The sequence below is a fragment of the Bos mutus genome, chromosome 24 (assembly GCF_027580195.1).
Source record: "Bos mutus isolate GX-2022 chromosome 24, NWIPB_WYAK_1.1, whole genome shotgun sequence".
Classification (NCBI taxonomy): domain Eukaryota; kingdom Metazoa; phylum Chordata; class Mammalia; order Artiodactyla; family Bovidae; genus Bos; species Bos mutus.
Window position 1 is genome coordinate 44,287,315 of NC_091640.1, and position 23,079 is coordinate 44,310,393.

Sequence of the window (23,079 nt, forward strand, 5' to 3'; positions counted from 1 at the left end):
CCATTGACTCGGTGATGCCATCCAACCATCTCATCCTCTGTTGTCCCCTTCTCCTTGCACCTTCAATCTTTCCCAGGATAAGGGTATTTTCAAATGAGTCATATCTTTGCATCAGGTGGCCAAAGTATTGGATTTTTAGCTTCAACATCAGTCCTTCCAATGAATATTCAGGTCTGATTTCCTTTAGGCTGCACTGGTTGGATCTCCTTGCAGTCCAAGGGACTCTCAGAGTCTTCTCCAACACCACAGTTCAAAACCAACAATCCTTTGGCACTCAGCTTTCTTTATAGTCCAACTCTCACATCCCATACATGACTACTGGAAAAAGACATAGCCTGGACTGGATGGACCTTTGTTGGCAAAGTAATGTCTCTGCGTTTTAATATGCTATCTAGGTTGGTCATAGCTTTTCTTCCAAGGAGTAAGTGTCTTTTTATTTCATGGATGCAGTCACCATCTGAAATGATTTTGGAGCCCAAAAAAGTAAAGTCTGCTACTGTTTCCACCGTTTCCCCATCTATTTGCCATGAAGTGATGGGACCAGATGCCATGATCTTATTTTTTTGAATGTTGAGCTTTAAGCCAACTTTTCCACTCTCCTCTTTCACTTTCATCAAGAGGCTTTTGAGTTCCTCTTCACTTTCTGCCATAAGGGTGGTGTCATCTGCATACCTCAGGTTATTGATATTTCTCCCAGCAATCTTGATTCCAGCTTGTGTTTCATCCAGCCCAGAATTTCTCATGATATACTCCGCATAGAAGTTAAATAAGCAGGGTCACAATGTACAGCCTTGAGGTGCTCCTTTCCCAATTTGGAATCAGTCTGTGGTTCCATGTCCAGTCCTAACTGTTGCTTCCTGACCTGCATACAGGTTTCTCAAGAGGCAGGTCAGGTGGTCTGATATTCCCATCTCTTTCAGAATTTTCCACAGTTTATTGTGATCCATATAGTCAAAGGCTTTGGCATAGTCAATAAAACAGAAATGATGTTTTTTTGGAACTCTCTTGCTTTTTTGATGATCCAGCAGATGTTGGCAATTTGATCTCTGGTTCCTCTTCCTTTTCTAAAACCAGCTTGAACATTTGGAAGATCATGGTTCACATAATACTGAAGCCTGGCTTGGAGAATTTTAAGCATCACTTTACTAGCGTGTGAGATGAGTGCAATTGTGCGGTAGTTTGACCATTCTTTGGCATTGCCTTTCTTAGGGATTGGAATAAAAACTGACCTTTTCCAGTCCTGTGGCCACTGTTGAGTTTTCCAAATTTGCTGGCCTATTGAGTGCAGCACTTTCACAGCATCATCTTTTAGGATTTGAAATAGCTCAACTGGAATTCCATCACCTCCACTAGCTTTGTTCGTAGTGATGCTTCCTAAGGCCCAGTTGACTTCACATTCCAGGATGTCTGGCTCTAGGTGAGTGATCACACCATCATGATTATCTGGGTCGTGAAGATCTTTTGTGTACAGTTCTTCTGTGTATTCTTGCCACCTCTTCTTAATATCTTCGGCTTCTGTTAGGTCTATACCATTTCTGTCTTTTATTGTGCCCATCTTTGCATGAAATATTCCGTTGGTATCTAATTTTCTTGATGAGATCTCTAGTCTCACCCATTCTATTGTTTTCCTCTATTTCTTTGCACTGATCACCGAGGAAGGCTTTCTTATCTCTCCTTGCTATTCTTTGGACTCTACATTAAAATGGGTATATCTTTCCTTTTCTCCTTTGCTTTTTGCCTCTCTTCTTTTCACAGCTATTTGTAAGGCCTCTTCAAACAACCATATTGCTTTTTTGCATTTCTTTTTCTTGGAGATGGTCTTGCTCCCTGTCTCCTGTATGATGTCACAATCCTCTGTTCATAGTTCATCAGGCACTCTGTCTATCAGATCTTGTCCCTTAAATCTATTTCTCACTTCCACTGTATAATTGTAAGGGATTTGATTTAGGTTATACCTGAATGATCTAGTGGTTTTCCCTACTTTCTTCAATTTAAGTCTGAATTTGGCAATAAGCAGTTCATGGTCTGAGCTACTGTCAGCTCCCGATCTGGTTTTTGCTGACTGTATAGAGCATCTCCATTTTTGGCTGCAAAGAATATAATCAATATGATTTCAGTATTGACCATCTGGTGATGCCCATGTATAGAGTCTTCTCTTTTGTTGTTGGAAGACAGTGTTTTTTATGACCAGTGCATTCTCTTGGCAAAACGCTATTAGACTTTGCCCTGCTTCATTCTATACTCCAAGGTCAAATTTGTCTGTTATTCCAGCTGTTTCTTGACTACCTACTTTTGCATTCCAATCTCCTATAATGAAAAGGACATCTTTTGGGTGTTAATTTCTAGAAGGTCTTGTAGGTCTTCATAGAACCGTTCAACTTCAGCTTCTTCAGCATATTTGGATTATTGTGATGTTGAATGGTTTGCCTTGGAAATGAACAGAGCTCATTCTGTCATTTTTGAGATGGCATCCAAGTACTGAATTTTGGGCTCTTTTGTTGACTATGATGGCTACTCCATTTCTTCTAACGGATTCTTGCCCACAGTAGTAGATATAATGGTCATCTGAGTTAAATTCACCAATTCCAGTCCATTTTAGTTCACTGATTCCCAAAATGTTGATGTTCACTCTTGCCATCTCCTGTTTGCTTTGATTCATGGACCTAACATTCCAGGTTCCTATGCAATATTGCTCTTTACAGCATGATATACTCTACATGTAAACTAAATAAGCAGGGTAACAATATACAGCCTTGATGCACTCCTTTCCCAATTTTGAACCAGTCTGTTGTTACATATTCAATTCTGACTATTGCATCTTGACCTGCATACAGGTTTTTCAGGAGGCAGGTAAAGTGGTCTGGTATTCCTTTCTCTTTAAGAATTTATTTATAAATTATAAAAGAATAATGTTTTTATAATTTATAAATAAATATATATTTATATTTATGGGTGCTTTTTGTTTTCTTTTTACCAATATAGATGCACAAGGACATAATTCAGAGACCACTGCCCTGGAGATAAGATTTTTTCACCAAGGGCCTCTAGATAGCTCATTGGTGGAGAGGAGCTGGCAGTGATGGTACTGCCAAATCCCTGGTATCCCACAGAGATATAGGCTGATTGGGCAACCTAACACTCCTGGTTCCAATCTAGTTCTGGTTCCATTAACACCACTGCTGCCACTTGTACAGATCTCAGCTGTAAACATCCTGGAGAACAATCTGCCAAGCCAACAACATATTCAGCTGTTATCCATATTTTCTCCAAGTAGCAAGGTCAGAAGCATCAGGAAAGCCTAGAAGCAGAACTTATGTCCAATAATTAACTTGCTCTTCATTTTGTCATAAATCCAGTATCTTGCCACTATCAATACTTCCTTAGCTTTGATAAATTTTCTCTCTTGAGAGTTTGTATATATTCACTTTCCTCTAATATAATCAGGGCCACCTTAGACTGCCAGACATACTTTATTTACTATAAATTCAAAAGGAAGTGGTAATATTGCTAATTCCTTTCTGCCAAGGGTCCTGTTATTGTTCAATCTCTAAGTCATGTCCAACTCTTTGTGACCGCATGGACTGTAGCATGACAAGGTTCTCTGTCCTTCACTATCTCCCAGAATTTTCTCAAACTCAGGTCCATTGAGTCGATGATGCCATCCAACCATGTCATCCTCTGTTGCCCCCTTCTCCTCTTGCCCGCAATCTTCAACACCAGGGTCTTTTCCAATGAGTCAGCTCTTTGCATCCAGTGACCAAAGTATTAGAGTTTAAACTTCAGCATCAGTCCTTGTAATGAATATTCAGTGTTGATTGCCTTTAGGATTGACTTGTTTGATCTTGCTGTCCAAGGGACTCTCAAGAGTCTTCTCCAGCACCACAGTTCAAAAGCATCAATTCTTTGGTACTCAGCCTTCTTTATGGTCCAACTTTCATATCTGTATTTTATTCCATTAAATTTTTTATTTTATTTTTAATTGGGGGATAATTACTTTATAATATAGTGATGATTTGTGCCATACATCAACATAAATCAACCAGAGGCTTACACGTGTCCCTTCCCTTCTAAATCTCTCTCCCATCCCACAACTCTAGATTGTCACGGAGCACCAGCTTTGGATTCCCTCATCATACAGCAAGTTCCCACTGGCTATCTATTTTACATATGGTAATGTATGTGTTTCAGTACTACTCTCTCAAGTCTTATCACCCTCTCCCTCCCCCACTGGGACCACAAATGTTCTTTATGTCTGTGTCTCCTTTGCTGCTTTGCAAATAGGACCATCAGTACCATCTTTCTAGATTCCATATATACGTGCTAATATATGATATTTGTCTTTCTCTTTCTGACTTACTTCATTCTGTATAATAGGCTCTAGATTCATCCATGACATTAAAACTGGCTCAAATTCATTCCTTTTAAGAGCTGAGTCATATTCCATTGTGTATATGTACCACAATTTGTTTATCCATTCATTTGTTGATGGACATCATTTTCTTCCATATTCCACCAACTGTAAATACTGTTTTGATAAACATTGGGGTAAATGTGCCTATTTCAGTTATGATATCCTAAGAGTATATACCCAGTAGTGGGATTGTTGGGTCATATGAAGTTTTATTTCTAGTTTTCTTAAGGAGTTTCCATACTGTTCTCTATAGTGTCTGTATCAATTTGCAATACCACCAACAGTGTAAGAGAGTTCTCTTTCCTCCACACCCTCTATGGCACTTATTATTTGTAGACTTTGGTGATGGCCATTCTGACTGGTGTGAGATGATACCTTATTGTAGTGTTGATCTGCATTTCTCTAACTGGGAATTATTGAGCATCTTTTCATGTGTTTATTGGCCATTTGTGTGTCTTCTTTGGAGAAATGTCTGTTTAAGTCTTCTGCTCACTTTTTGATTGGGTTGATTGTTTTTCTGGTATTGAGCTGCATGAGCTGCTTGTATATTTTAGAAATTATTTCTTTGTCAGTTGTTTCATTTCCTATTATTTTCTCCCATTCTGGGGTCTGTCTTTTCACCTTGCTTACAGTTTCCTTCATTGTGCAAAATCTTTTTACTTTAATTAGCTCCAATTTGTTTATTTTTGTTTTTATTTCTATTACTCTAGGAGGTGGGTCATAGAGGATCTTGCTGTGATTTATGTCAAAGAGTGTTTTGCCTATATTTTCCTGTAAGAGTTTTATAGTTTCTGGTCTTATATTTAGGTCTTTAATCCATTTTAATTTTCTTTCTGTGTATGATATTAGAAAGTGTTCTGATTTCTTTCTTTTACACATATGTGTGTGTTAGTCACTCAGTTGTGTCTGACTCTTTGTTACCCCATGGACTGTAGCCCACCTGGCTCCTGTGTCCTTGGAATTCTCCAGGCAAGAATACTGGTGTGGGTTGCCATTCCCCCTCCAAGGGATCCTCCCAACCCAGGAATCAAACCCAAGTCCCCCACACTGCAGTCAAATTCTTTACTGTCTGAGCCAACTGTTGTCCATTAGCAAATGTGTTTACACAACTGCCCAGTATTCCCAGAACCACTTATTGAAGAAACTGTCTTTTTTCCATCGTATATTTTTGCCTCTGTCAAAGATAAGGTACAATAGGTGCATGGATTTATCTCTCGGCTTTATATCTTGTTCCATTGATCTATATTTCTGTTTTTGTGCTAGCACCATATTGTCTTGATGACTGTAGGTTTGTAGTATAGTCTCAAGTTAGGAAGATTGATTCCTCCAGCTTCATTCTTCATTTTCAAGATTGCTTTGGCTCTTCAGGGTCCTTTGTGTTTCCATATACGTTATGAGATGATTTGTTCTAGTTCTGTGAAAAATACCACTGGTAGTTTGATAGGAATGCATTGAATTTATAGATTGCTTTTGATAGTATAATCATTTTCACAATATTGATACTTCCAATCCAAGAACATGGTATATCTCTCCATCTATTTGTGTCATCTTTAATTTCTTTCATCAGTGTCATATAGTTTCTGCATACAGATCTTTTGTCTCTTTAGATAAATATATTCCTAAGTATGGGCTTCCCAGGTGGCACCAGTGGTAAAGAACCCACCTGCCAGTGCAGGAGACATAAGAGACACAGGTTCAGTCACTGGGGTGGGAAGATTCCCTGAAACCCACTCCAGTATTCTTGCCTGGATAATCCCATGAATAGCTGGCCAGCTACAGACCATAGGTCACCAAGTATCAGACATGACTGAAGTTACTTAGCATGTGTGCATACATTCCTAAGTATTATATAATTTTTGTTGCAATGATGAATGGGATTTTTCCCTTAATTGCTCTTTCTAATTTTTCATTGTTAGTGTATAGGAATGCAAGGAATTTCTGTGTATTAATGTTTATCCTGAAACTTTACCATATTTTTTGATTGGCACTATTAATTTTCTGGTGGTATCTTGAGGGTTTTTTATATAAACAATCATGTCATCTGCAAAGAGAGAGTTTTATTTTCCTTTTCAATCTGGATTCTTTTATTTTTTTTCTTTTGTTCTCTGATTTCTGTGGCTAAGACTTCCAAAATTAAGTTGAATAATAATGACAAAAGTGGGCATCTTTGTCTTGTTCCCAAATTTAGAGGAAATGCTTTCAATTTTTCACCACTGAGAATAATAATTGCTGTGGGTTTGTCATATATGACCTTTATTATGTTTATGTATGTTCTTTCTGTGCCTAGTTTCTGGAGAGTTTTAATCATAAATAGGTGTTGAATTTTTAAAAAGCTTTCTCAGCATCTATTGAGATGGTTATATGGTTTTTATCTCTCAATTTGTTAATATGGTGTATCACATTGCTTGATTTGTATATATTGAAGAATTCTTGCATCCCTGGGATAAAGCTCCCCTGATCATGATATATGATCTATTAATGTGTTGAATTCTGTTTGCTAGAATTTTGTTGAGTATTTTTGCATCTATGTTCATCAGTGATATTCACCTAAAATTTTGTTCTCTGTGGCATCTTTGTTTACTTTTGGTAATAGGGTGATGGTGGCCTTGTTGAATGAGTTTGGGAGTTTTCCTTCCTCTGCAATTTTCTGAAAGAGTTTGAGCAGGATATGTATTAGCTCTTGTCTCAATCATTGGTAGAATTTAACTGTGAAGCCATCAGCCCCTGCACTTTTGATCACTGGAAGATTCTTGATTACATTTTCAATTTCTGTGCTAGTGATTGGTCTGTCATATTTTCTTTTTTTAAAAGCTATAATTAGCTTTTTGAAGAATGTTTAAAATAGAAATTATTTTTTTTAAAGATAGAATTTATTCAGTTTTTCTTAATATATATATCACTGAATTGTAGTTGACATACAATGTTTCAGGTGCACAGCAAGGTGATTCAGTTATACATATACACATATTATTTTTGAAATTATTTTCCACCATAGGTTATTATAAGATATTGACTATAGGTCCCTGTGCTATACAGTAAACCTTTGGTGCTTGTTGCATGTCTAGTTTTTAAATTATAAATCTAGCATTCTTTTCATAGTAAGTCAAATAAATGGATTTGAAATGTCACAAAATTTTAGTTAGACAAAAATCCATATGCTTTATAAAATATTTATGTTATGTATACTATATATATATATACACACACAAAAGTTGTTCTACTATGCTTGATACAGATTTGAGAAAGAGTATCAAAAAAGAAAAAATGGATATATATATATATACACACAAAAATGGATATATATACATATATGTATATATATACATATACATGTATGTATATATATGTGTATATATATACATATACATATATATACATATACATACACACACAAAAAATGGACATATATATATATACACACACACAAAAGTTGTTCTACTATGCTTGATACAGATTTGAGAAAGAGTATCAAAAAAAGAAAAAATGGATAAGTTGAACAACATAAACTAATGAAAAAGGAGTGCTGAAAATGAAACAGAAAAAGTGAAACAAACTAGATAAAAGTAAAAGATCATCATATAGTGCAGTTGTTTTTAAACATGGCTGCACATTAAAAACAAATCTTGCATCCAATTAAAATAAATAAATTTAAATTAAAAAAATTAAAAAATTAAAAAAAATCTGTGGCTTTGGAGAAAAAAGCAACTCCTGGGCATTTTTTCAAAAAATTCTAAGATAATTCTGAGATGCATTTGGATTTCAAAAAGTGATTACAGATTTTTCTAATAAATGGTATTTTTGTTGATATAGAATTATAATATTTTTTTGTTGGCCACTCATGATGCAATGGCTATTGTTGTGGTTCAGTCACCCAGTCATGTTCAACTCTTTGCAACTCCATGGACTGCAGCATACCAGGCCTCCCTGTCCCTCACCATCTCCCAAAGTTACTCGGGTTCATGTCCATTGCATCAGTGATGCCATCCAGCCATCTCATCCTCTAGCACCCTCTTTTTCTTATGCCCTCAATCTTTTCCAGCATCAAGGACTTTTTCAATGAGTCAGTTGTTCACATTAGATGACCAAAATACAGAGTTTTAGCTTCAGTATCAGTTTTTCCAGTGACTATTCAGGGATGATTTCCCTTAAGATTGACTGGTTTGATCTCCTTGCTGTGCAAGCATCTCTGAGGAGTCTTCTCCAGCACCACAGTTCAAAGGCATCAATTCTTTGGTGCTCTGCCTTCTTTACAATCCAGCTGTCACAACCATATGTGACCACTGGGAAGACCATAGTCTTGCCTATACGGATCTTTGTTGGCAGAGTAATGTCTCTGCTTCTCAATACACTATCTAGGTTCATCATATCTTTCCTGCCAAGAAGCAATTGTCTTCTGATTTCATGGCTGCAGTCACCATCTGTAGTGATTTTAGAGCCCCTTCATGGATCACTGCCTTGTCATGGTGAAGGGGTGTGTGTAACTCAATGAAGCTATGAGCCATGCCTTGTAGGGCCACCCAAGATGGACAGGTCAGAGCTGAGAGTTCTGATGAAACGTGATCCACTAGAGGAAGAAATGGCAAACCACCCAGTACACTCACTGTGAGAACCTCATGAACTATAAAAAAGAGATACAATGGTGTTGAGTGAGTAATAGTTACCTAATCACAACAGTAAAATATGTTTGTCAGTTTGCAGATTTAATAGCCAGACAAAAAATAAAAGATAATTATAATTGCAAGCAATAATGAAAACATGATTAACCTAACAATAAAAACTAATTACATACAGTTTGGGGTGTTGAGCAGAGTGACTGCTCAGCCAGTATATGTTTTTTGGTTGGTGCATTTTATCCATTTACATTTAACGTAATTATCAATGTGTGGGATTCAATTACCATTTTCTCAATTGTTTTGAGTTTATTTTCTGTCTTTTCCTTCTCTTGTGTTTTCTGCCTAAAGAAGTTCCTGTAGTATTGGTTGGAGATCTGGTGTGGTGGTGCTGAATTCTCTTAACTTTTCCTTGTCTGGAAAACTTTATTCTCCATTAAATCTGAATCAGAGCCTTGCTGGGGTAGAGTGTTCTTGGCTGTAGGTTCTTCCCTTTCATCACTTTCAATATATTGTGCCATTCCCTTCTGGCTTGTAGAGTTTCTGTTGAGAAATCAGCTGATAAACTGATGGGTGTTTCTTTATATGTTATTTGACGTTTTTCTCTTGGTGCCTTTAATATTTTATATTTGTCTTCAATTTTTGTCAGTTTGATTACTATGTCTCAGTATGACTCTTTAGAACACAGTCTTGATGTGTTCCTCCTTGAGATTATCCTGCCTGGGACTCTGTGCTTCCTGGATTTGGTTGATTATTTCCTTTCCCATGTTAAGAAAGGAAAGATCTATTATCTCTTCAAATATTTTCTCAGGTCCTTTCTCTCTTTCTTCTCCTTCTGGGACCCCTATGTTGTGAATATTGATGTGTTTAAAATTGTCCCAGAGGTCTCTTTGTCTTCATTTTTAAAAAATACTCTGTTCTGCAGCAATGATTTCCACCATTCTGTTCTCCAGGTCATTTATCTGTTCTTCTGCCTCAGTTATTCTGCTATTGATTCCTTCTAGTGTATTATTCCAGAGAAGGCAATGGCACCCCATTCCAGTACTCTTGCCTGGAAAATCCCATGGACGGAGGAGCCTGGAAGGCTGCAGTCCATGGGGTTGCTGAGGGTCGGACACGACTGAGCGACTTCACTTTCACTTTTCACTTTCATGCATTGGAGAAGGAAATGGCAACCCACTCCAGTGTTCTTGCCTGGAGAATCCCAGGGATGGGGGAGCCTGGTGGGCTGCATCTAAGGGGTCGCACAGAGTCGGACACGACTGAAGCGACTTAGCAGCAGCAGCAGCAGCAGTGTATTATTCGTCTCTGTTTGCTTGTTCTTTAGTTTAACTAGGTTATTGGTAAACGTTTCTTGCTTCTTCTCCATTGTTTTCCTGAGATCCTGGATCATCTTCACTATCATAATTCTAAATTCTTTTTCAGGAAAGTCGACTATCTCCACTTCATTTAGTTGTTTTTTTTGGGTTTTATCTTGTCCTTTCATCTGGGACATAACTTTCTGCTTTGTCATCCTGATTAACTCTCTATAATGTGATTTTTGTTCTAGCCTCTGTGGGATTGTGGTTCTTGCTTCTTCTGTCTGCCTCTGATAGAGAAGGCTGACATTTGTATATGCTTCCTGATGAAAGGGACTGGCAGTGGGAAAAACTGGGTCTTGCTCTGGTGGCAGGACCTTGCTCAGTTCAGTTCAGTCACTCAGTCGTGTCCAGATCTTTGCAACTCCATGGACTGCACTACACCAGGCTTCCCTGTCCATCACCAACACTTGGTGCTTGGTCAAACTCATGTCCATCGAGTTGGTAATGCCATCCAACCATCTCCTCCTCAGTCATTCCCTTCTCCTCCTGCCTTTAATCTTTCCCAGCATCAGGGTCTTTTCCAATGAGTCAGTTCTTCGCATCAGGTGGCCAAAGTATTCAGCAAAACTTTAACTCAATTATATGCCAGTTGGTGGGGTTGTGCTCCCTCCTTGTTAGTTGTTTGGCTTGAGGCAATCCAGCCCTGAGGACTACAAGTTCTTTGGTAGGGTTAATGGCAAACTGCAGAGGGCTTACATAAGGGGGGACCTTCCAGGACTGCTGCTTCCAATGCCCCCATCCCTATAGTTAGCCCCTGCTGCCCCACACCTCCACAGGAGACCCTCCAACAATAGCAGGTAGTTCTGGTTCAGTCTCTTATTGGGTCACAGCTCCTTTCCTCTGAGGCTTTGTGTGTGCAAGATTTTGTTTGAGCCCTCCAAGACTGGAGTTTTTGTTTCCCCCAGTCCTGTGGAAGTCCTATAATCAAATCCTGCTGGCTTTCATGATCAGATTCCCTGGGGATTTCCAGTTCCTTTGTCAGATCCCCAGGCTGAGAAGCCTGATGTGGGGTTCAGAACCTTCACAACAGTGGGAGAACTTCTTGAGTATTATTATTCTCTAGTTTGTGGGTCACCCACCCAGTGGATATGGGATTTGATTTCATCATGATTGCACCCCTCCTATTGTGCAATGGAATAGCACATTTAGTCCATTTTGTCTTTGGACATGGGGTATATCCTTTTTTGGTGGGTTCCAGTATTCTCCCATTGATGGTTGTTCCAAAGTTAATTGCAATTTTCTTGCTCTCACAGGAGTTGATGAGCGTATGTCCTACTCCACCATCTTGAACCAGAACTGGTCTGTTTATATTTTCTATTACTACATGGTTAAATTTTGAAAGATAATCCTTTCTTAAGATTTTGTCTGTTTCTTTGACATCCGTTTTGTTGGCATATAGTTCCGTATTGTAGTCTCTTACGGTGCTCTTGCCTGGAAAATCCCATGGACGGAGAAGCCTGGTAGGCTGCAATCCATGGGGTCGCGAGGAGTCAGACATGACTGAGCGACTTCACTTTCTCTTTTCACTTTCATGCATTGGAGAAAGAAATGGCGACCTACTCCAGTGTTCTTGCCTGGAGAATCCCAGGGACAGCAGAGCCTGGTGGGCTGCCGTCTATGGGATCGCACAGAGTCGGACACGACTGAAGCGACTTAGCAGCAACATGATCCTTTGTATTTCTGTAACATCTCTTGTAATTTCTCCTTTTTCATTTCCAATTTTATTTATTTGAGTCTTATCCCTTTTTTTTCTTGATGAGTCTGGCTAATGGCTTGTCGATTTTGTTTTCCTTCTCAGAGAACCAGCTTTTAGTTTTATTAATCTTTGCTATAATTTCCTTCCTTTCTTTTTCATTATTTTCTGCTCTGATCTTTATGATTTCTTTCCTTCTACTAGCTTTAAGATTTGAGGGTTCTTCTTTTTCTAGTTGCTTTAGGTGTAAATTTAGGTTGTTTATTTGATACCTCTCTTCTTTGTCAAGCTAGGCTTGTATAACCATAAACTTTCATCTTAGCATTGCTTTGCTGTATCCCATAGGATTTGAGTTGTAGTGTTTTCATTGTCATTTGTTTCTAGGCATATTTTTACTTCCTTTTTGATTTCTTCTGTGATCTGTTGGTTATTCAAAAGCATATTGTTTAGCCTCTTTGTGTTTTTGTTTTTTATAGTTTTTCTTTCCCTATGCTGTGCTAAGTCATTTTAGTCAGGTCCAACTCTTTGCAACCCTATGGACTGTTACCCACCAGGCTCCTCTGTCCATGGGATTCTCAAAGCAAGAATACTGTCATAAGTTGAGGTGCCCTCCTCCAGGGAATCTTCCTGACCCAGGGATTGAACCTGTGTCTCTTACATCTCCTGCCTTGGCAGGGGTTTCTTTACCTCTAGTGACCCTAACCCTAACCCTAACCCTAACCCTTGTGAAGTTTTCATGATTGGGGGGACTTGTGCCTGTGTTCTGGTGGATGGAGCTGGGTCTTGTCTTTCTGGATGGCTGTGCCATGTCCACTGGTGTGTTTTGGGGTGTCCATGGGTTCAGTTTGGCTTTGGTCAGCCTGTCTGATAATGTGAGGGGTTGTGACCTGTTTTGCTGAAGGAATAGTATGGGGCATCCAGCACTGGAGATTTCTGGCTTTGGGTTGGGGCCTGATCTTAATGTTGAGATGGGGGCCTTTGGGAGCACTCTCATCTCTTAATGTTATATGGGGTTTGGAGTTCTCTGGTGATCCAAAGTCCTGGAGTGAAGCCTCCTGCCTTACAGGTTCAGGCCCAACCCCTTACAGTAGTATCAGGACTTCACAGGCCACACAGCACAGAAAACAAAATCTGTAGACTAATAGTGAAATAACTCTCAACAGCCAAGCACACCCAAAGAGATTCATATACTTGTTATGGAAAAGGAGAGGGAAGAAAGAGAAAAAGGGAAAAGAATGATAAGATGAGTCAAAAGAGAAGAGAGCAATCAAGCCAATAATCAAACCCCTAAGTGAAAATCAACACTGTTAATTAGACTCTCAAAGATACAATATTAAAAACCAAAGATTATTTTTATTTTTTATATAAATTTATTTATTAAAACAAAAGATTAAAATATAAAAACATGGAAAAATACTAGACTCTCAAAAATACAAAATCAAAAACATCAAAAGCAAAAATAAAAAACACAGAATTTATTTAAAATAGGGTTTTTTAAAGGTAAAAGTAAGTTATAAAAATAAAAAAAGAGTAACAAAAATTCATATCCGGACAATATGAGAAAAACATTTTTATAAGGAAAAAAAGTGGGGTATATATAGTGAGTGGTACTGAGAGGAATGTCTAAGTGATTCTTCCATTTTCCTGCCCCATTCAATTTTCCTACACAGAAAGTCTTCCAGTATATCTAGGAAGGTCTCTGGATCTGTTGTGGGTAGTGTTGGGTCAGCTCAGACTCAGATCTTTCCTTGTTCTAGCTTGTACCTGTTCTCAAAGTCTGCAGTTTCCTCAGGCTAATTGTAGAAATTTAAATCCTTGCACCTGCCACCTTGGGGTGGTTTCCCCTTCTTTCCTTTGCTTATGCAGCCCCTGGCTTTCCACCTTGTTTTTGAGTCTGCTTCTGCTTATAAGTCTGTCTCCAGTGTCTGTCCTCTGCCCAGACACAGGGGGGTGAAAGTAGCTGCTAATAAAGGCTCATTTGTGCTGGGAAGGAGGAGGGGTACAGCAGACACCACTGAGGTGCTTGAGGAGTGCTCCCTGAGGTTGGTTCCTGCAAGAGGTTGCTCCAGCCTGAGGCTGGTCATGCACTTCTCCAGGGGAGTTAGTCTCAGGTTCATGAAACCCTTGGCAGAGTTGATTCATTCAGATTCCCAGGGAGACATGGGTAGCAGCACATGGCCACTGACAGCTTGACAGCAGTTGCAAATCTCTGGGGTCTGGACTTTAGCAGCCCCTTGTCTTCCATCTCTGGTGTTTACACCTGCTTCCTTGCCTCTAGGGCTGTAGACTGCAGCCAGCTCACTCCCTTTCAGCGTTCACTAGGGCAGGGTCCTTGGTTCTGTGCGTGAGCGGAGTTAGAGAGCAGCGTTAGAGTCTTGCCATGGAAATTATCCTTTGCTTCTCAGGTGGTCCCAGGGTGTTCCCTGGTCTGCCTCTGCAGTGTCACATAGCCCTCTCAGAATGACTTCATAGCAGTCAACTCTGGTCCTGCCCCGAGGACTGACCCTGAGGCCTGAACCTCCACCCCTAGCCCCAATTTGCTGCAGGTTGACGTGAGCATGTGAGCTACTTCTCAGCTGTGAAGTGACATTCAGCAAGATCTCTGTGGCGAATTTTCTCAAGCTCTGAAGATCCCCCCAGAGCCCCGTGTGAAGGAGTTTCCTGATCTGTGGAAATTTTTCCTCCTTCATGACTCCCTTCCTGGGGTGCAAGTCCCCATCCCAAACTCCTTTGTCTCCCATTTTGTCTTTATCTTTTGCTCTACCTCATTCCAAGGAGATTGGTTTGCCTTTCTGAAAGTTTGGGGTCCTCTGTCAATGTTCAGTAAATGTTCTGTGGAAATTGTTCCACAAGCAGATGGTTTTTTGATATATTTGTGGAGGAGAAGGTGGTCTCACCACTCTATTCCTCTGTCATCTTGAAAGTTCACCCTCTTAGCTGCTTCTTTATAGCTTCATGGATTCAAAAATGCGGGGAAGATCCCACAGGATCAGGGGGCAGGTAGTCTGGATTCACCTCACAATTCTACCACTGACCTGTGTGTTGACCTTGGACAATACACAAAGTCCTGGCCTCAAATTCTTCCTTGCTAAAATGAAGAGGAAACTGAGGCATTGAAAATTCAATGAGCTAATTCTTAAAAATTCTTTGAATAGAATTTTCTTCCACATTACAGCACCTGATAAATATTGGCATTAGGAATTATCATTTTTATTAGTTTCTGTATTCACCATGTGTTTTTCTCCATATTTATTTGCTTAAAGGATAAATCAAGAAATAGTTGGATAAATGAATAATGTGCTCTGTCTACTATATCTTAATTGTTTTAGAAGTGTGAATTTCTTTCTTTAAATATAATATGATTTCTTCAATATTAATATGGCTCAAACTCCTATGTGTTCTCCACAGCACATCACCATGCTACAGATTTTTTTTTTTTGCTTCTTAATAAATATGAAATAAACATAGCAACAACAACAAAAAAGAGTATCTTGCAAGCAGCCAATGCATAATTTTTCTTGGTTGCACTTGGATTTTCATGACTTTAACCAAGAAAAATGACAACTGATGACAGGAATCTGAAAGCGATATGTTCCCTTCTCTCCTATGCAATTTTTAGATGTTTGTTTTATCTGTCTTCCCCCTGGAGTTGCCTGTGTTCCTCCAATATGTTTTTAAATCTCAGGGAACTCCAGGAATGACTTCAGAAGACATCTTCTAAACCTGTACAGACCTACCTTTAGCATTTCCGTCAGGAGAACCTCCTGCTGAATGGCCTTAATCTAAAAAGATGTAATAATCAGGAAATCTTTGAGCTTGAACAGAGCCCTAGAAATAATCTGGCCCCAAGCTGAGAATAACTGAGAGGATGAAGATATTGCAAAGTATAAGAATGTTAAATACAACAGAAAAAAATGGCAAGAGAAGATGTGATCAAGATACTCAGCATCATGATATGCTGCCTGAAAATTGTTTGTTTCTTAAAAATGTACTCATTCCATGAAATGTGAAAGCACAGACTAAAGTTAAGGCATGTATATTTAGAATGCACAGAGGAGAAATATGAAGTTCCTAAATAGCCTCTGGAAACCACACCTGATAACCTGATGAATGCATTAAAATATATGCCTGTATAGAATGCTTAAGCAGGTATTATATTGTTGATAATATATGCCATTAAGTAAAGATAAACAGGCTTTCCTGGTGTCTCAGACAGTAAAGAATCTGCCCACAAAGTGGGAGACCTGTGTTTAATTCCTGGGTCAGGAAGATCCCTGGAGAAGGAAATGACTACCCACTCCATTATTCTTGCCTGGAGAATTCCATGAACAAAGCAGCCTGGTGAACTACAGTCCATGGGGTTACACAGAGTCAGACATGACTGAGTGACTAACACTTTCAGTTTGAAGTAAAGATAATCAGATATCTTAAGGCATACAGTCTTGAAGACATGAATGAGGGATTCTTGTTTGCTATCTGAACAAATCCTCACATCTGTCTAGGTACATGTGCTGCTAACAGAATCACATTCTGTCTATGAATGTGGACAGGAGAGAAATGTACCAGATGTCTCTACTGCCTGGCTAGCCAAAGCCAGGAGAATGAATCAGTCACGTGGTTGCTCCACATTTTTTTTTTTCTTGGAGCATTTTGGCAACTGAAACCTCAGAAGTAATCAATCATTTACTATGTCGGTCAGAATGGATTAGTACTGTTATAGTAACAGACACCCCAAAAACCTCACTATCTGAGAACAAGATTTTTGTTCATTCTACATATTCAACTTGTGTAGCCTGAGATCTCTGCTCTACTACATGCTCAACTTCAGGCCCCAGGTTGACAGAATAGCCACTGCCTGGAACCCATAGTCACTGTGGCATTAGGAAAGTGTGCTCTGAGGAGTCTCATCAATACTTAAATGCTCTGGCTGGAAGTGACATACAACAATTCCTCTCATAATTCATTGGCCACAATTAGAATTGCTCCAAGCATGAGAGGCTCAGTAAGTTTAATTCTCTCAGGTGCCTCAAAAACAGAGAGGCAGGAATAGTGTAAACAGCATTAAGAACTTCCTCAGCCAGCAAGATGAACAAATATCCTAGTGTGAACTTGAACAAAACACCAAGGGTGGGGGATGGGAGAGTAAACAACCTCATCTTTGGCCTACAACATTTTTGGAGAAATAGACATCCAGAAAGACAGCAAAAGTTAACTAAGTATTGAAGATCATTTATAATCAATTCATGCATGCTCAGTTGTACAGCTGTGTCCAACTCTGTACAACCCTGTGGTCTATAGCTGGCCAGGCTCCTCTGTCCATGGGATTCTCCCAACATGGAAATTGGAGAGGGTTGCCATTTCCTCCTCCAGGGGATATTCCCAACCCAGGGATCAAACTCACATCTCCTGCATTAGCAGGCAGATTATTTACCGCTGAGCCACCCAGGAAAACATTTACATCAGAAGAACTATGAAATCCCAAGTTCCAGAACACCAGAACAGCACATAATTTCCTACTTAATATGTTGCAAACTGAATATTTCAAATTATACCCTTCAGATCATTAACGATCCCACATTCCACTCTTAAATTTATTCAAATTACTCTTTTGAAAAATCATTATGTTATTGGATTTTTTTCTATTTACTTCTAATAAGTAAAATTGCTTTCCATGCAGAGAACATTTTATACACACGCATACAATCTTCAGATTCTCTTGCATTCAATCTATTTTCCATTCAAAATTCACTTTTTTTAAGTCTACAGAGAGATTAGGTGGTGATCTGCAGACACTCTTTTCCTAGCAAGTGAAAGTGAAGTCACTCAGTCGTGTCTGACTCTTTGCGATCCCATGAACTGTAGCCTACCAGGCTCCTCCATCCATGGAATTTTCCAGGCAAGAGTACTGGAGTGGGTTGCCATTTCTTTCTCCAGGGTATCTTCCTGACCCGGGGATCAAATCCAGGTCTCCCACATTGCAGGCAGACACTTTACCGTCTGAGCTACCAGGGAAGCCCTTTTCCTAGGAGCACTGCTTGATTCTTACAACATGAAAAGAGGAGAAACATTCAGACTAGGATTTGCCTACTCAGAAGACCACTACTGGGGACTAGGTAACCTGTGTATTTGGTGATCTCATAGGACTAGAGACTATTTTAGAGACTTGAGAAAATTCATAAGTGTCCAATTTCTCCCTCAAGAGATATGTCAAATTCTGAGAGTACATGGGATGGAAAGTTAAAAGATAATAGAAGCTTCTGAAAAGCAGGGCAGAACTGTTGGTAGTATGGCAGTCCTAGGGAAAGAAAGATTAGAATTGGAGAACTACCTCTCAGCTGAAAGTTCTCTAGTGATACACTAGACTGAGCCTTCCAAAACTGCAGCCCAGGGTCAATTGCATTCAGTCCCTGATTGGAATAAAGATAAACAGCTACCACTGAATGAGTCTAGAAGAGGAAAGGGTGAATGCTCTTAGAAGATCACACCTTCTTTCACTAACAATGTCTATATACAATATCAAGTATTTGATAAAAAATTACTAGGTATGCTAAAAAAGGAATGAGAAAATTGAGAACAATGAGAAAACATAATAATAAACTGAGTGTCATCTAGATTTAGGTTTTGGAAAGAATGAAACTTTGATGTTAAAATGATAAATATTTTTTAATATAGTCAAAGATATAAATAAAATGGACTACAAGTAGAAAATTTCACCAGAACTTAAAAAAAAAAGAATCAATAGAAATTTCAAAACTTGAAAATAAGATATTTAAAAATAAGAGCCCAAGGGATAAGTTAAAATACCAATAGTATACAGAGTACTAGATTAGATAGATTATAGGTAGATGATATAGACATATAAATATGGATACCTTCCAATCTGAAGCACCAAAAAAATGGAATATACAAAAAAGTTTAAAGATACACATGAACACAAAAACATAATTAGAGACAGAAAAGGAGTCATAAAAGAATGGGCAAAACAGTATTTGAAGAAATCACCAACTGAACTTCTACAGACTAGTGGCAAAAAATAAATTTCAAATATACATTTAAAATTTATAACAGCAACAAAACATCAAACACCTAGTAATAAATCCAGTAAAGCATATGTAAGAGATGAATACTGAAAAGTATATTATTGAGAGAAATACAATAAAAACATAGTAAATTGAAGAATATACTATGACTATGGACTGAGAAGCTCAATATTGCAGAGAATAATTCTCCCCAATTAATAGAGATTCCAAGTCTAGAGATTCAAGTCAATCCAAACATAAATCAGAACATGGATGTGTGAGTCTAAACTGACAAGCTTGTTCTAACTTTATATCCCCATGCAAAAGGCTAAAAATAATTTGAAGAAGTGTAAATCCGATTCCTGGACTTCAACTGAAAGATGGCAAAAATTATTACAATGATTAATACTTAAAAAATTGTACTTTTGGCAAAACAGTAGCAAAACAAACATAAAGAAGTAGAACTGAATGGTGAATTCAGAAACTGATTCATACCTATAAAGCCATCTAATTTAGGATAAACTATAACACTATGAGGAGTACATCAAGGCTGTATATTGTCACCCTGCTTATTTAGCTCATATGCACAGTACATCATGAGAAACGCTGGACAGGAAGAAACACAAGCTGGAATCAAGATTGCCGGGAGAAATATCAATAACCTCAGATATGCAGATGACACCACCCTTATGGCAGAAAGTGAAGAGGAACTAAAAAGCCTCTTGATGAAAGTGAAAGAGGAGAGTGAAAAAGTTGGCTTAAAGCTCAACATTCAGAAAATGAAGATCATGGCATCCGGTCCCATCACTTCATGGTTTATAGATGGGGAAACAGTGGAAACAGTGTCAGACTTTATTTTGGGGGGTTCCAAAATCACTGCAGATGGTGACCACAGCCATGAAATTAAAAGACGCTTACTCCTTGGAAGGAAAGTTATGTCCAACCTAGATAGCATATTCAAAAGCAGAGACATTACTTTGCCAACAAAGGTCCGTCTAGTCAAGGCTATAGTTTTTCCTGTGGTCGTGTATGGATGTGAGAGTTGGACTGTGAAGAAGGCTGAGTGCTGAAGAATTGATGCTTTTGAACTGTGGTGTTGGAGAAGACTCTTGAGAGTCCCTTGGACTGCAAGGAGATCCAACCAGTCCATTCTGAAGGAGATCAGCCCTGGGTGTTCTTTGGAAGGAATGATGCTAAAGCTGAAACTCCAGTACTTTGGCCACCTCATGTGAAGAGTTGACTCATTGGAAAAGACTCTGATGCTGGGAGGGATTGGGGGCAGGAGGAGAAGGGGAAGACAGAGGATGAGATGGCTGGATGGCATCACTGACTCGATGGACGTGAATCTCAGTGAACTCTGGGAGTTGATGATGGACAGGGAGGCCTGGCGTGCTGAGATTCATGGGGTCGCAGAGAGTCCGACATGACTGAGCGACTGAACTGAACTGAACTGATAACACTATGGAGAAAGCAATGGCACCCCACTCCAGTACTCTTGCCTGGAAAATCCCATGGATGGAGGAGCCTGGTGGGCTGCAGTCCATGGGGTCTCTAGGAGTCAGACACTACTGAGCAAATTCACTTTCAGTTTTCACTTTCATGCACTGGAGAAGGAAATGGCAACCCACTCCAGTGTTCTTGCCTGGAGAATCCCAGGGATGGGGGAGCCTGGTGGGCTGTTGTCTATGGGGTGGCACAGAGTCGGACACGACTGAGCGACTTAGCAGCAGCAGCAGCATAACACTATACTACGTTCCCAGGTGGCTCTACTGGTAAAGAACATGCCTGCCAGTGCAGGTAGATATAAGAGACAAGGGTTCAATCCCTGGGTTCGGAAGATCCACTGGAGGAGGGCACAGCAATCCACTCCAGTATTCCCGCCTGGAGAATCTCATGAACAGAGGAGCCTGGTGGGATATAGTCCATAGGGTTGCACTGAGTTGGAAATGATCTGAGTGACTTAGCACTTAGCATGCACATAGTACCCTGGGAAAGAGATGGATTTTTCAATAAATGGTGGGGAAAATATAATAAATTAAAAATCAGTTCCAGATGGACGATATATCTAAATATGAGCAGAAAATCAATAATTGGTTTATTGGTTTATGATGAAGTAGGCAAAGAAAAAGCAAGAGAGTTCCAGAAAAACATCTGTTTCTGCTTTATTGACTATGTGAAAACCTTTGACTGTGTGGATCACAATAAATTGTGGAAAATTCTGAAAGATATCAGAATATCAGACCACCTGACCTGCCTCTTGAGAAATCTGTATGCAGGTCAGGAAGCAACAGTTAGAACTGGACATGATACAACAGACTGGTTCCAAATCGGGAAAGGAGTATGTCAAGCCTGTATATTGTCACCCTGTTTACTTAACTTATATGCAGAGTACATCATGAGAAATGCTGGGCTGGATGAAGCACAAGCTGAATCAAGATTGCCGGGAGAAATATCAATAACCTCAGATATGCAGATGACACCACCCTTATGGGAGAAAGTGAAGAAGAGCTAAAAAGCCTCTTGATGAAAGTGAAAGAGGAGAGTGAAAAAGGTGGCTTAAAGCTCAACATTCAGAAAACAAAGATCATGGCATCCAGTCCCATCACTTCATGGCAAATAGATGGAGAAACAGTGGAAACAGTGGCAGATTTTACTTTTGGGGACTCCAAAATCACTGCAGATGGTGATTGCCGCCATGAAATTAAAAGACATTTACTCCTTGGAAAAAAAGTTATAACCAACCGAGACAACATATTAAAAAGCAGAAACATTACTTTGCCAACAAAGGTCCGTCCAGTCCAGGCTATGGTTTTTCCAATAGTCATGTATGGATGTGAGAGTTGGACTGTAAAGAGAGCTGAGTGCTGAAGAATTGATGCTTTTGAACTGTGGTATTGGAGAAGACTCTTGAGAATCCCTTGCACAGCAAGGAGATCCAACCAGTCCATCCTAAAGGAAATCAGTCCTGAATATTCATTGGAAGGACTGATGCTGAAGCTGAAACTCCAATACTTTGGCCACCTGATGTGAAGAGCTGAGTCGTTTGAAAAGACCCTGATGCTGGGAAAGATTGAAGGCAGGAGGAGAAGGGGATGATAGAGGATGAGATGGTTGGATGGCATCAGCGACTCAAAGGACATGAGTTTGAGTAAACTCTGGGACTTGGTGATGGACAGGGAAGCCTGGCGTGCTGCAGTCCATGTGGTCACAAAGAGTCAGACACAACTGAGGGACTGAACTGAACTGAACTGTGGCAAAGACAGCTTAAGTAGTGTAGTTGCTCAGTCATGTCCGACTCTTTGTAACTCCATGGACTGTTGTCTGCCAGGCTCCTCTGTCTATGGGGATTCTCCAGGCAAGAATACTGGAATGGATTGCCATTCCCTTCTCCAGGGGATCTTCCCAACCCAGGGATTGAACCCAGGACTCCTGCATTGCAGGTGGAATCTTTACCATCTGAGCCACCAGGGAAGCCCACATATTGCTATATTCAAGATGAAATGGCAGGGCAGGCTTCAAGATGGCGGAAGAATAGAACAGAGAGACCACCTTCTCCACCACAAATACATCAAAAGATCCTCTCCATGTGGAACTATTCCCACAGAACAACTTCTGAATGCTGGCAGAGGACCCCAGATGTCCAGAAAAGCAAACCAATCCTCGAAATGAGGTAGGGCAAGGATAAAGACAGAAAGGGGGACAGAGAATTTCAGGACAGGGTACCCTTTCTGGGGAAAGAGTTGTGAAGGAGGAGACTTTTCCACACAGTAGGAAACCCTGTCACAGCTGGGGTCAGGGGGAACTTAGGAACTTCAGAGTGAAGCACAGTGAAGCAAAAGGAAGAAAATTCACCACAGAGACCATGCGGAATGACAATATACAGCCAAGTGGCTCACCCGCTTGCATCTGCCTGCAGCCTGTGGGGGCTGGGTGTGGAGGCATGGGCTACATGGGTCAGTCCTCAGGGAAAGGACTGAGGTTGAAA